Here is a 13379-nt window from a genome sequence, read left to right as displayed (position 1 = left end):
TGTTTACCTTTTACCTTTGTTGTGATCCTAAAAGAACCAATCGGATAGGCTTTCTTAAGTTTAAATAAGGAAGAGGTGAGTTTATTATACTTAACAATCTAAACCCGATCTTTAAAAAAATTACACTACACATTCACGCACAAGAGAATCACACACACACTCAAATAGATTACAGAGTGATGAGGGGTAATTTGTGGTTGGATTAGAGTCCAGAACAAATAAAAATTAATACACAGTCTGTGGGGTTGGATGATTCCGTTGTTTTCCGGCTGAAGTTGTGTTCTTGAGGTCTTTGGCTGGTAAATGTACAGTTTGTGGCTGGCCCACCTGGTTCAGACTTTTCTTGCAGGCAGAATTGGAGGTGGCTTTCTTCCCCTGGTGCCTTTGTCTTGGATCCAGTAACCAGCAGCTAGGCTTCACGTGCCCCTATCAGACCTTCTGGAGAGAGAGAGGCACCCGTTCTGGCTTCTGCCCAGAATGACTCACTGGCTTGACTGCACTGTCTAAGGGAAAACTCCTAGTTTTCACAGAGATGGACAGATGGTCACATGGCTGCCTCAGTGTATTGTCTGGAACCTTCTAATGATATTCAAGTTTAGGAATTTCAGTCCCTTTGGCCTCAGGATGTTGATGTTTACATCTGGAAGGTTTGGCCCTTTCAAGGTTAATTTGCCACAATGACTTTGAATGTCCTGCTAATGAACGGAATCTTCTGTGGTTCACTTAATAGAGCAGGCCATTGTCTTGAGTACAGGCTCATCAGACACGTGTCTCCTTTTTGAGGCTTTGGAATGTGTTCAAATGCAAATTGCAGTGGCCATCTTGGCTGCCATCCTTTTTAAAAAGTTAACTTTAGAGTTTCAGCTCTTTCTGTTTCATTAAAAGTTTAATGTACGTTTCCAATAGATGAATTAAAAAATCCCCTTTTGGTATAGCAAGTTTTCTTGACAATGAACTTGCTAATTCATTGAGTGTTTAACTGTTTATGCGCTGTGATCATGAAAGAACCAATCGGACATGTTTCCTTGAGTTTAACAAAGAAAGAGGTTAGCTTTATGCTTAAAACAATCTAAGTAAAATAATAAAAATGGCCTGACTTTTTTTTACACACACACACACTCTAAGTTCATGCATGCACACAAATAGATTACAGAGTGAGGGGGTAGAATAAATTGGTCAAATTAGAGTCCAGAGAAATAAAAAGGATATACAATCTGTGGAGGTTGGTGACTTGGCTGGCTTCAGGCTGAATTCGGTGGTTTTGCAACTTTCCTTTGGTGGTCTCAATGCTTCTGCTTTGAAGATGTAGATGTCTGATTTGGTTGTTCTCCTGGAAACCACAGTGTGGGGTTGATTTCCTTCAAGGAGTCTCTGTCTGCAGTAAGCGTATCCCTGAGTGGTCATGGTCAGCAAACAGGGTTCAAAGCTTGCAATGTGGGTTGGAGAGAGAGAGAATGGAGGGACTCCACTCAAGGTTTTCTCCCATTAGCTTCTAGCTACTTGTCTCTTTACTGCAGAGAAAACAGGAGCTTAAGCACATGAAGGGGGGGGGGGGCTGTCACATGACCATCACCCAGTAATTCAAGCCTGGTCATTACTAGTTTATTCCCCTTGCAACTTAATTAGTCCATGTCTAGGAATCCCCTTCTCACAGCTAGGGTCCCAGTGTTCAAGTGATTAGATTTAGTGGTTCATCTCCACCAGTTGAATACCTCAGGTGATTGCTCTGATGCCTTGCTAATGGGAACAGGATATGTGGTTCACTTAGATTCCCCAGGTCACTGTCCTTGATGGGTCTTTGCAGACATGGTGCCTCCATCTGAATGGATTGGAATGTGAAAGGTACGGTGATGCAAATTGCGGTAGCCTTCTTTACCTGCATCAAGTCCTCTTGAGTATCTTTTTTAAAAATCAATTCATGTTTCCCGCTGGTGGATTAAAAATCATCATTCGACACAAAGCACGTTTTCATGACATAAGCAATAGGAAACTTGAGGTCACACTTGCAGACAGAACAATCATCTAATCTGCATTTGCTTTTCCCATTATGGAGGAGATACACCACGATCGATGGATAGAGTATACTAGGTTGGAGAAAGGACATCTAAATTGCTGTCTCATATGAAAGGACTGTTTGGAACCCTGGACAATGGGATGGGAGGAGGCAAATGGACAAGTGTTGTATCTCTTGTGCTTGCACAGAAAAATGCAATAGAAGGGCAGCAGAGTTGAGGAGGAGTGGACAGTGTTGTTAAAGAAAGATTAGTTCCATCAGAAAGCAGGGAGGGGAACATGAGTTTGTTAGTAGAATCGTGTTAGAAGTGGCAGACCTGGCAAATTTGGAAGCTGATGAGAACAAGTGGGACCCTGTCATGATTGTGGATCAGAGGGGTGAGAGCAAAAGCATGGAAAATGAGACAGAGCCAGTTAAGAATCCTGTCTGCTACGCCAAAGCGAGATCTGCAGCTGAAGACTGAGGAGCGCATTTCAGAAATAAAAACAGAAAGTGCTGGAAATACTCAGCAGGTCTGGCAGCATCTGTGGAGACAGAAGCAGAGTTAACGTTTCAGGTCAGTGACTTCTCATCAGAACATTTTAGAGGACATTTCAGAAGTTGTGTTAGGGAAAGTGGCATCATTAGAGTAGCTCTGAAGGAGGAAGAGAAACTTGGAGAAAGGAATGGAGTCTTTACAACAATTTTATTTATAAAGTGCCCTTAAAGTGAAAGAAAATTCCAATGCACTTCACAGAATAGAAAAAATGGATGTTAAGCCAAATAAGGAGGTATTAGAAAGTGTGACCAAAAGCTTGGTCAAATTTTAAGGAGGGCGATCAATTAGAAGAGGGAGGTGAAGAGACTCAGAAATTTAGAGAGGAAATTTTAATGTGTACAACCTAGGCAGCTAAAGGCAATCCCAGGAATTGTAGGAGAAGGGAGTGATAGATGCACATGATGCCAGAGTCAGAGGACCAAAGAGTTTTGGGGGGTTGGGGTGTAGGGATGGAGGAGGTTACAGAGATGTGGAGGGGCAAGACTATAAAGAATTTAAACATGTGGAAGAGAATTTTAAATTTGAGGTGTTGGGAGTTCAGAAAGGGCAGGGCAATGAGTGAGTGGAATGGTGCAAAAAAGATAAAGCAGTAGAGTTTTGGATAAGATGAAGTTTACAGAGTCTGAGGGAAGTGGGACTGGCCAGGAGAACATTGGACTGGTTGAGTCTGGAGGTGAGAAAAGTATTGATGAATGTGTAGCAGCAGATGGGCTAAGGTAGGGGCAGAGGAGGGTAATGTTACTCCGGTGGAAATTGATGGAATGGGAAGAAGTGTAATCCAGGTAGTTTGATAATTAATGGGATTGTAATATTTGTCTTTCAAAAGCCAATTCTTGGAGATAAAGAGATGTCCTTGAAAAGAAGGGAAAAGTCAGAGATGGACCATGGAATGTCAAGGGATAGGTGGAAATTTGAAACATAATTACATTCTCCAGATAAGGATGAGAGCAAGAAGCAGCTCCAGTACAGTCATCAACGGAATGGAAGAAAGAGGTTCGAGATGGGGCCTAAGTGGGACCTGAGCATTCAACATATCCTGCAAAAAGACAGGCATAGCTGGGACCCACGAGGGTCTCATAGCAATAATGCAAATAATATGGAGGTTTATAAGCACTGGGTGCAACCCCTTCATCAGAACAGATGAACACATGAATTCAGTAAATCCGGGAACCTGGAGGCAAGTTTTGATTTTGACCCTTTTCTATAACAGTATTCAATTGTATAAATAGTGAACATACAACAATGTGTCATCTTCAACTTTTAATGAAAATATATGTGTTTCAGAATACCACCTCAGTTTATCATATGATGCTCACAGAATAATACATTAGTGCAGTGAAGTATATATTTTACATAACTTGGGAATAGAACAATGTTTTGGGGTCAGGATGACTTGACAATGGTCAATGGGATTTTGTTGAGTTAATGAAGTCTCATGGCATCAGGTCAAACATGGGCAAGGTTACCTCCTACTGATTACCACCTACCGCCCTCCCTCAGCTGATGACTCAGTACTCCACCATGTTGAACACCACTTGGAGGAAGCACTGAGGGTGGCAAGGGCACAAAATGTACTCTGGGTGGGGGACTTCAATGTCCACCACCAACAGTGGCTCAGGAGCACCACTACTGACTATGCTGGCCGAGTCCTAAAGGACATAACTGCTGGACTGGGTCTATGGCAGGTGGTGGGGGAACCAACACGAGGGAAAAACATACTTGACCTCGTCCTCACCAATCTGCCTGCTGCAGATGCTTCTGTCCATGACTGTATTGGTAGGAGTGACCACCGCACAGTCCTTGTGGAGACGGTCCCGCCTTCACATTGAGGATACCGTCCATCGTGTTGTGTGGCACTATCACCGTGCTAAATGGGATAGATTACGAACAGAGCTAGCAATGCAAAACTGGGCATCCATGAGGCGCTGTGGGCCATCAGCAGCAGCAGAATTGTACTCAACCACAATCTGTAACCTCATGGCCCGGCATATCCCCCACTCTACCATTACGATCAAGCCAGGAGACCAACCCTGGTTCAATGAAGAGTGCAGGAGGGCATGCCAGGAGCAGCACCAGGCATACCTCAAAATGAGGTGTCAACCTGGTGAAGCTACAACACAGGAGTATCTGCGTACCAAACTGCTTAAGCAGCAAGCGATAGACAGAGCTAAGCCATCCCATAACCAATGGATCAGATATAAGCTCTGCAGTCCTGCCACATCCAGTTGTGAATGGTGGTGGACAAGTAAGCAACTCGCTGGAGGAGGTGGCTCCACAAATATCCCCATCCTCAATGATGGGGGAGTCCAGCACATCAGTGCGAAAGATAAGGCTGAAGCATTTGCAACAATCTTCAGCCAGAAGTGCCGAGTTACTAATCCATCTCAGCCTCCTCCTGAAGTCCCCAGCATCACAGATGCCAGACCAGCCAATTCGATTCACTCCGCGTGATATCAAGAAACGACTGAAGGAACTGGATACTGTAACAGCTATGGGCCCTGACAATATTCCGGCAATAGTACTGGAGACCTGTGCTCCAGAACTTGCTGCGCCCCTAGCCATGCTGTTCCAGTACAGCTACAACACTGGCATTTACCCTGCAATGTGGAAAATTGCCGAGGTATGTCCTGTACACAAAAAGCAGGACAAATCCAACCCGGCCAATTACTGCCCCATCAGCCTACTCTCAATCATCAGTAAAGTGATGGAAGGTGTCATCAACAGTGCCATCAAGCGGCACTTGCTTAGCAATAACCTGCTCAGTGACGCTCAGTTTGGGTTCCGCCAGGGCCACTCAGCTCCTGACCTCATTACAGCCTTGGTTCAAACATGGACAAAAGGCCTGAACTCAAGAGGTGAGGTGAGAGTGACTGCCTTTGACATCAAGGCAGCATTTGACCGAGTATGGCATCAAGAAGCCCTAGCGAAACTGAGGTCAATGGGAATCAGGGGGAAAACCTTCCGCTGGCTGGAGTCATACCAAGCACAAAGGAAGATGGTTGTGGTTGTTGGAGGTCAATCATCTGAGCTCCAGGACATCACTGCAGGAGTTCCTCAGGGTAGTGTCCTGGGCTCAACCATCTTCAGCTGCTTCATCAATGACCTTCTTTCAATCATAAGGTCAGAAGTGGGGATGTTCGCGGATGATTGCACAATGTTCAGCACCATTCGTGACTCCTCAGATACTGAAGCAGTCTGTGTAGAAATGCAGCAAGTCCTGGACAATAGGCAAGTAACATTCGCGCCACACAAGTGCCAGGCAATGACCATCTCCAACAAGAGAGAATCTAACCATCTCCCCTTGACATTCAACAGTATTACCATCACTGAATCCCCCACTATCAACATCCTAGGGGTTACCATTGACCAGAAACTGAACAGGAGTAGCCATATAAATACCATGGCTACAAGAGCAGGGCAGAGGCTAGGAATCCTGAGGCGAGTAACGCACCTCCTGACTCCCCAAAGCCTGTCCACCATCTACAAGGCACAAGTCAGGAGTGTGATGGAATACTCTCCACTTGCCTGGATGGGTGCAGCTCCAACTACACTAAGAAGCTTGACACCATCCAGGACAAAGCAGCCCGCTTGATTGGCACCCCATCTACAAACATTCACTCCCTCCACCACCGACGCACAGTGGCAGCAGTGTGTACCATCTACAAGATGCACTGCAGCAATGCACCAAGGCTCCTTAGACAGCACCTTCCAAACCCACGACCTCTACCAACTAGAAGGACAAGGGCAGCAAATACATGGGAACACCACCACCTGCAAGTTCCCCTCCAAGTCACACACCATCCTGACTTGGAACTATATCGCCGTTCCTTCACTGTCGCTGGGTCAAAATCCTGGAACTCCCTTCCTAACAGCATTGTGGGTGTACCTACCCCAAATGGACTGCAGCGGTTCAAGAAGGCAGCTCACCACCACCTTCTCAAGGACAATTAGGGATGGGCAATAAATGCTGGCCTGGCCAGCGTCGCCCACATCCCATGAATGAATAAAAGAAAAATGGGCAACAAAACCTAGCAAATATGTTGATTGGCTTTGAAAGGTTAAGACATTGTCCTTTGTGGAGCAGTGGGAAAGAGGGTTGATAGTTTGCGGTATCTCTGACCTAGAGTGATCTGGGTGTGTGGGAGATATTTGGCTCATGTGGCCTTGCAGGAAAATATTCCAGACTGCCTGGCATTTCCCTGATTCCGAGGTGGAATGCATACTCTCTCTAATTGACGGCTTGTCCCACAAATTTCCCTGCATGTCTATTGTGGAGAGGGTAGTGGTGTGCCACAGTGGCTGGACACCCCACCTTACAGCTGGTCGTGCTTCTTGCACTACTGAGTGGTGCAATGAGGATTCACTCCTAGATCAGGACATGTGCAATCAGGTGCACCTCTGACTTAAACCCTATCCAAGATTCATCCCCCAAGGATGGATGGAATTTGTGGACGAACTATGAATAGGATACACAAGTATATTATTTTGAGCTGGTCGTAAGGTATTTTGCTGTTTATAGGTGTCTGGTTCCATATGTTTGAAGGGATTTGCTGCGGATTAGTGGTACAGTTCTGTGAGGTTAGCTCACAGGTATTTTTGACCACAGCTTGGTCCAGGCGGTGATGTTTAATTTAAAGGTAGCAGAATAGGTCAAGCTGGGTAGGGTGGAATTTCACCTGTTGTTTCATTATGATGGTGTCTTATGTCAGCACATTAATGGCCAAGTGTTTCGTACAATGATGAGTATTGACCTGATTTGTCTCATTATATAACCAGCTGGAAAATATGAAAAAAATTGCCAAATACTATGTCATAAATTGAGGATATATTCTGTTTACTGTATTACTGAACAACTTTGGCCTTGTGCCCCACATTTCGTATATGTAGAATGATAGAATCATAAAATGATACAGCACGGAAAGAGGCCACTTGGCCATTGTGCCTGTGCTGGCTCTTTGAAAGATCTATCCAATTCGCCTCATCGCCCTCATTTTTTTCCATAGCCCTGCGAATCTTTCCTTTTCAAGTATTTATCCAAGTTATTATTGAATCTGCTTCCACCATCCCTTCAGGCAGTGCGTTCCAGATCGTAATAACTCCCTGTATAAGGAATTTCTTTTCCTCTCACCTCTGGTTCTTTTGCAAATTATCTTAAATCTGTATTCTCTGGTTACTGACCCTGTGTCACTGGAAACAGTTTCTCCATATTTACTCCCATCAAAATCCTTCATGATTTTGAACACCACTATTAAATCTCCTCTTAACCCTCTCTGCTCTAAGGAGAATGACCCCAGCTTCTCTAGTCTCTCCACGTAACTGAAATCCCACATCACTGATATCACATTAGTAAATCTCCTCTGTATGCTCCCTAAGGCCTTGACATTCGACCAGAAGTGCAGTATCCAGAATTGAACACAATACTCCAGCTGGGGGCTAATCAGTGTTTTATAAAGGTTCTGTATAACTTCCTTGCTTTTGTATTCTCTGCTTCATTTATAAAGCCATATAGCTTTTGTAAAAGCTTTCTCAACTTGTCCTGCGAATCTCAAAGACTTGTGTACATACACCCCCAGGTCTCTGTTTCTGCATCCCATTTTAAATTGTACCATTTAGTTTATATTGCCTTTCTTTGTTCTTCCTACCAAAATATATCATTTCACATTTCGCTGCATTACATTTCACCTGCCATTTGTGCCCATTTCACCAGTCTACGTATATCCTCCCTAATAAAATAAAAGCAAAATACTGCAGATGCTGGAAATCTGAAATAAAAACAGGAAGTGCTGGAAATACTCAGCAGGTCTGGCATCGTCTGTGGAAAGAGAAGCAGAGTTAATATTTCAGGTCAGTGACAGGTCAGGACCTTTCTGATGAAAGGTCACTGACCTGAAACGTTAATTCTGCTTCTATATCCTCCTGAAGTCTGTTACGATCCTCTTGACGACATTTTACTACTTTCCTGTCATCTGCAAACTTTGAAATTATGCCCTCTAAACCCAAGTCCAGGTCATTATTATTGGCTGAATTTTACGCCACCCCAAAGAGCAGGATGGTGGCGGGGTGCGGGGTGGGGGGAGGGGGGGGGTTGATGTAAAATGGAGCGGGAAGCTCCAAGAGCCCTTCCCGACCTGCTCCCACCTCTGCCACCACTTTGCGCAGGGCCACTTAATGGCCACTTAAGGGCCTTCGCCCGCCTCTTACATGTTTTATAATAACGTTTTGTATAATATACCAACTAACAAATCTGAACCACGTGTATCAAAATAGTCACACTATCAAAGGTTTTGGATGGTAATCCACTGCTTATGATGCCAGTTGAGTCCTTTGGTGGAGTAAAGCCTTGCAAGGCCCTACTGGTTTGCCTCGGAGGGGAACTGTCAGCAATTCGATATTGAAAGAAATGCTACAGGATGCACTCTTTTAACCCTCTTGCAGGCAGCAATTTTATTTTGCAGCCTCCCTGTTTCCTTGTGAGAGTTTCCATCCTTCTGCCCTTACATAGTCTTAGTCACGGAAATAAAAGGGTCCTAATAAAAAAAATCCAAACCTTTGCTCGGGAAAGATAGTTGATTGTCTGCATTCCCCATGAGGCTAAATTACCAGCCGCAAAAAAAAACTGATTTGTTACCATGTGTAATATGCACCCAAACTTACAGATCAATTTTTACAGGAAAAATGCGTATTTGGAAAATAACAGGTATGTTACACCTAAACTGTCTTCAGAAATTAGTATTTAATTTGTAACGTCTGGAGATGTATTTTTCTGTAGGTATTCTCCCAAATAATTGCTATGTGAAGATAATATTGGAACAGTCCACTGCAACAGCTATGTCTCATTTCTGGTTCAATTGAAATGTTCGCCAACCTAGTCCCAGAGGGAATAACAACTGATATAAAGATAGGATTCAGAAGAATTCCGTAGCTACATAGTATCAATAGAATCATGTGGAGGACTAAAGTGATAACAGCAATTAGCAGGCTTGTGTTAAGTGATGTGGCAGAGCAGGGCAGCATAAGCAGCTGTTTAACCTCCAGGTGGTCATTTCACAGCTTTTGCAACAGTGTTAATCAGCTTCTGATGACACTTAATATTCAGTAGTCTTTGTCATTCTTAAATATGAGGATATTGCACTCCACTAGTTGCATTGGCACAACTGGGAATAGACGATATGGCTAAAGTGCTTGTTTGTCTCCACCCATCTCCCATGGTTTGTCTTTTATTTATTTTTATGCCATCCTATGGTGCACAGCATTCCTTGACCAAGCAAGTGACCGTGAGCCCCATTTTTTATTCTCATGATGTTTCTAATGGGAGATGCTTCCATTTCTTTACAGTGCTGTTGGTTCTTATTTGTGCTATTACCTCTACAAAGGGTAAAAAAATATTTGTTACAAATAACATTGATGCATACAATCAGATGTTGGAGCCTGTGGAGGATAGGAATATTTGCACATGTTAATAACATCAATGTTTCAAGTTGAACTTTGGGAATCAGTATTCTCCAGGCAGGGGGCAGAGCAAAATTGGGCAGAGATCCATTACACATGTCTTTGCCCCCGTTGCACTACCCTGGGATCTCCTGGGGCTTCTCTGAGGTATGTAATTTGGCCTGCACCTGTAGTAGACATGGGCTTAAAATAATTACTTAAATGAGGTGGGAAGGGTGCATGCTTAGACTACCAGCTCATCACCATCGACCTTTGACCAATCCAGTGCAAAGGCACCTTTCATAACTTGGGACTGTTGCCTGCTCCTGGGCCAAAGTGTCAACAGGGCTCATGGAGACAGACTGCAGAAAGCAGGATAAATACAGATCACTACTTTCTGCCCTGACTGCACCACCACCAGCCCCCCCACCCCCACAACCTCACAGGAAGACCTGAGCCACCAGCAGCCAAGAGACCACACTCTCAGAAATCCCATGTGCCAATGCAGGTTTGTGCTTAATTTTGCTGCTGTTCTTTAGACTTAAGTCTCAGCCAGAGGTGCCGGCCTGTGCCTTCAGTTCTGCTATACCGTACCAATAGGTCGGGATGGGGGGAGGTGGGGAAGGAAAGATTTCTGCAGTGTCTTCCTCACAGGCGCAGGTCACCTCCTGTTCAGTATACGTGCTGCATGCCAACTGGCAACCAGGGTAGAAAATCTACTCTCACAAGATTCTACGCAAAGCCCGCACCCAGAATGTTGAATAATGGCCTGGCGTTTCACATTACTTATTCCCCCTATTGCTTACTCTTGTGAGGTCAAAGTCTTGGCAGATGTTGGAAGGTATTGCACAATTGATCTCCTCCTAAATTTAGTTGGTTTTATACAGGATCACACTTAACAAGTTACGCAGAATATACAGTATAGGATCAGGCCATTCAGCCCAACTAGTTAGTGATGGTGTTTATACGCCACACAAATCTCCTCCCACTCCATCTACTTTATCTCAGCCTTTCAGCATATCTTTCTGTTCCCTTTTCTGTCATGTACTCGTCTAGTTTCCTTTTGAAAGCGTCTAAGCTATTTGCCTCAACCACATCCAGTGGTGGTGAGTTCCATATTCTAAACACTCACTGAGTAAAGAAATTTCTCCTTGTTTCCCTCTTGGATTTATTAGTATCCATCTTACATTGATGGCCTCTAGTTTTGAACTCTCCCACAAGTGGAAATAATCTCTCCACATCATGATCCTAAAACCCACACTGAATTGGCATTACATCAGCTTGTTTTTTTTTAGTATCTCACAGCACAGAATGATATCACGTGTCCGATCTAGGAGCCAGAAATGAATTAATGTCAAATGTCACTTAGGTTCAAAAGATTCTGCAATAACAACAACAACCATTTAGGGCCAGAAGCAAGATCACCAATATTAAGCGAAGCCAATGAATGCAGAATGAAAGGATCCATGCCTCTTTGAACCACTTCTATAAAAGATGCTGTTGTTACTGGATAAAATATGACAACTCACATATCTTCAGGCTGGTCAACTCTGCAACACAAAAACCATCTGCATTCCAACTCATGCTCACAGTTCCATGAAGCATTTTCTTATACTTTAATGGTCATCACCTGTTATTCACATGCCTTACCATAAATTAAATTGCTCTGTGTTCAAATGTCGATTGTCATTTTCATGCACTTTACGGTGTGTGGAAACAATTTTCTTCCCTCTTCTCAAAGTGTTGACTATTTGCTGGCCTGGTTCCATGGTAATCCTCCAATACGTCACTCAAGTTGCTGTTGTTCATGTGTGAGTCTCTGTACATCAGCCAACTGTTTCAATCCTGTTCTTTCAGCAGGGATTGCTGGACTGGAACCAGAAGCATGATTTTCCACTATTTAATCCAGACGCAGTGAAATCAATCGTAGCACCCCCTACTGCAATGGCAACTGGGATGAGCAATCTCGGCTTAGGCCAGGAAGCACATCTGGGGCCTTCCAGTTCTGTATCGTACAATCATGGGCTACGAAATTGGACAGAGCCTGCAACGGGACAGAGGGATTGCAATGCAAGATTAGTCCATGTCTGTTGTTTTGTGCTGCCTACTAATTTAAATGATTGCAGTGTATAGCCAGCGCTAAATGCACTGTTGTATGGCTGCACATCTGAGCAGGGGGTACAAAACCATGAGAGGCTAACACAAATTAAAGCTAGCCTGCACTATTTAAAGCCAGCATGCACCTCTTAAAGGGGAGCTGCTTTGTGGGTGCAGTAGTTACTGGAAGTCATTCTACAACTGATCCTAACCTGGGAAAGGTATAAAAATGACACAACATGGCAGAGAATGGGCTCCAAGACTTTTGGATGCTGCACTGGAGGCCTTGGTGCAGGAGGTGGAGAGGGGAAGAGATATGATCTATTCACAGAGGACCAGTATGCCCTCCAGACTAAATTTGTGAAACCAGTGAAACCAGATAGCAATGGTGGTCAATGGCAGGAGCCTAGCCCTGAGGACCTGGATGCAGTGCCACAAAAAAGTTCAATGACCTCACACGAATGGTCAAGGTGAATGAATGTATCTTCAAATGTCATATCCCACCAACTGCACCATTAGCCCCTCAGACTGCACAATGCATCACAGCCCCATCATTCACCTACCAACAATCTGTATCAATCATGACTTACACCTAAATGTTCAGCAAAAATATATTCCAGTAAAAAACAAAAATTCAGCAAGAAAGATCCATCCGTGGCTTACTAGGGAGGTTTAAGGATAGTATTAGATTAAAGAGGCTTATAATGTTGCAAAGAATAGTAGTAAGCCTGAGGATTGGTAATGTTGTAGAAACCAGGAAAAGGAGACCAACATGTTGATAAAAGGGAAAAAATAGAATATGACAGTAAACTAGCCAGGAATATAAAGACAGATTGTAAGAGCGTTTACAAACATATAAAATGGAGGAGAGTGGCTAAGATAAACTTTAGTCCCTTAGAGACAGGAGAAATTAACATGGGGAATGAGGAAATGGTAGCGACATTGAACAAATATTTTGTGGCTGTCTTCACAGTAGAAGACACAAATTACATACCAGAAATAGAGAATAACCAAGGGGCTAAAAAGAGTGAAGAACTTAAGATAATTAATTTCAGCAGAGAAAAACGTGTTGGAGAAACTTAAGGGGCTAAAAGCCGACAAATGCCCAGGACCTGATGGCCTGTATCCTAGGGTTCTAAAAGGTAGCTGCAGATATAGTGGATGCGCTGGTTATGATTTTCCAAAATTCCCTAGATTCTAGAAAGGTTCCAGTGGATCGGAAATTAGTAACACCACTATTCAAGAAAGGTTGGACAGAGAAAACAGGGAATTACAGGCCAGTTAGCCTGATATCAGTCATTG

Source organism: Heterodontus francisci, chromosome 15, assembly GCF_036365525.1.
Source record: "Heterodontus francisci isolate sHetFra1 chromosome 15, sHetFra1.hap1, whole genome shotgun sequence".
Lineage (NCBI taxonomy): Eukaryota > Metazoa > Chordata > Chondrichthyes > Heterodontiformes > Heterodontidae > Heterodontus > Heterodontus francisci.
This window is presented reverse-complemented; position numbering follows the sequence as displayed.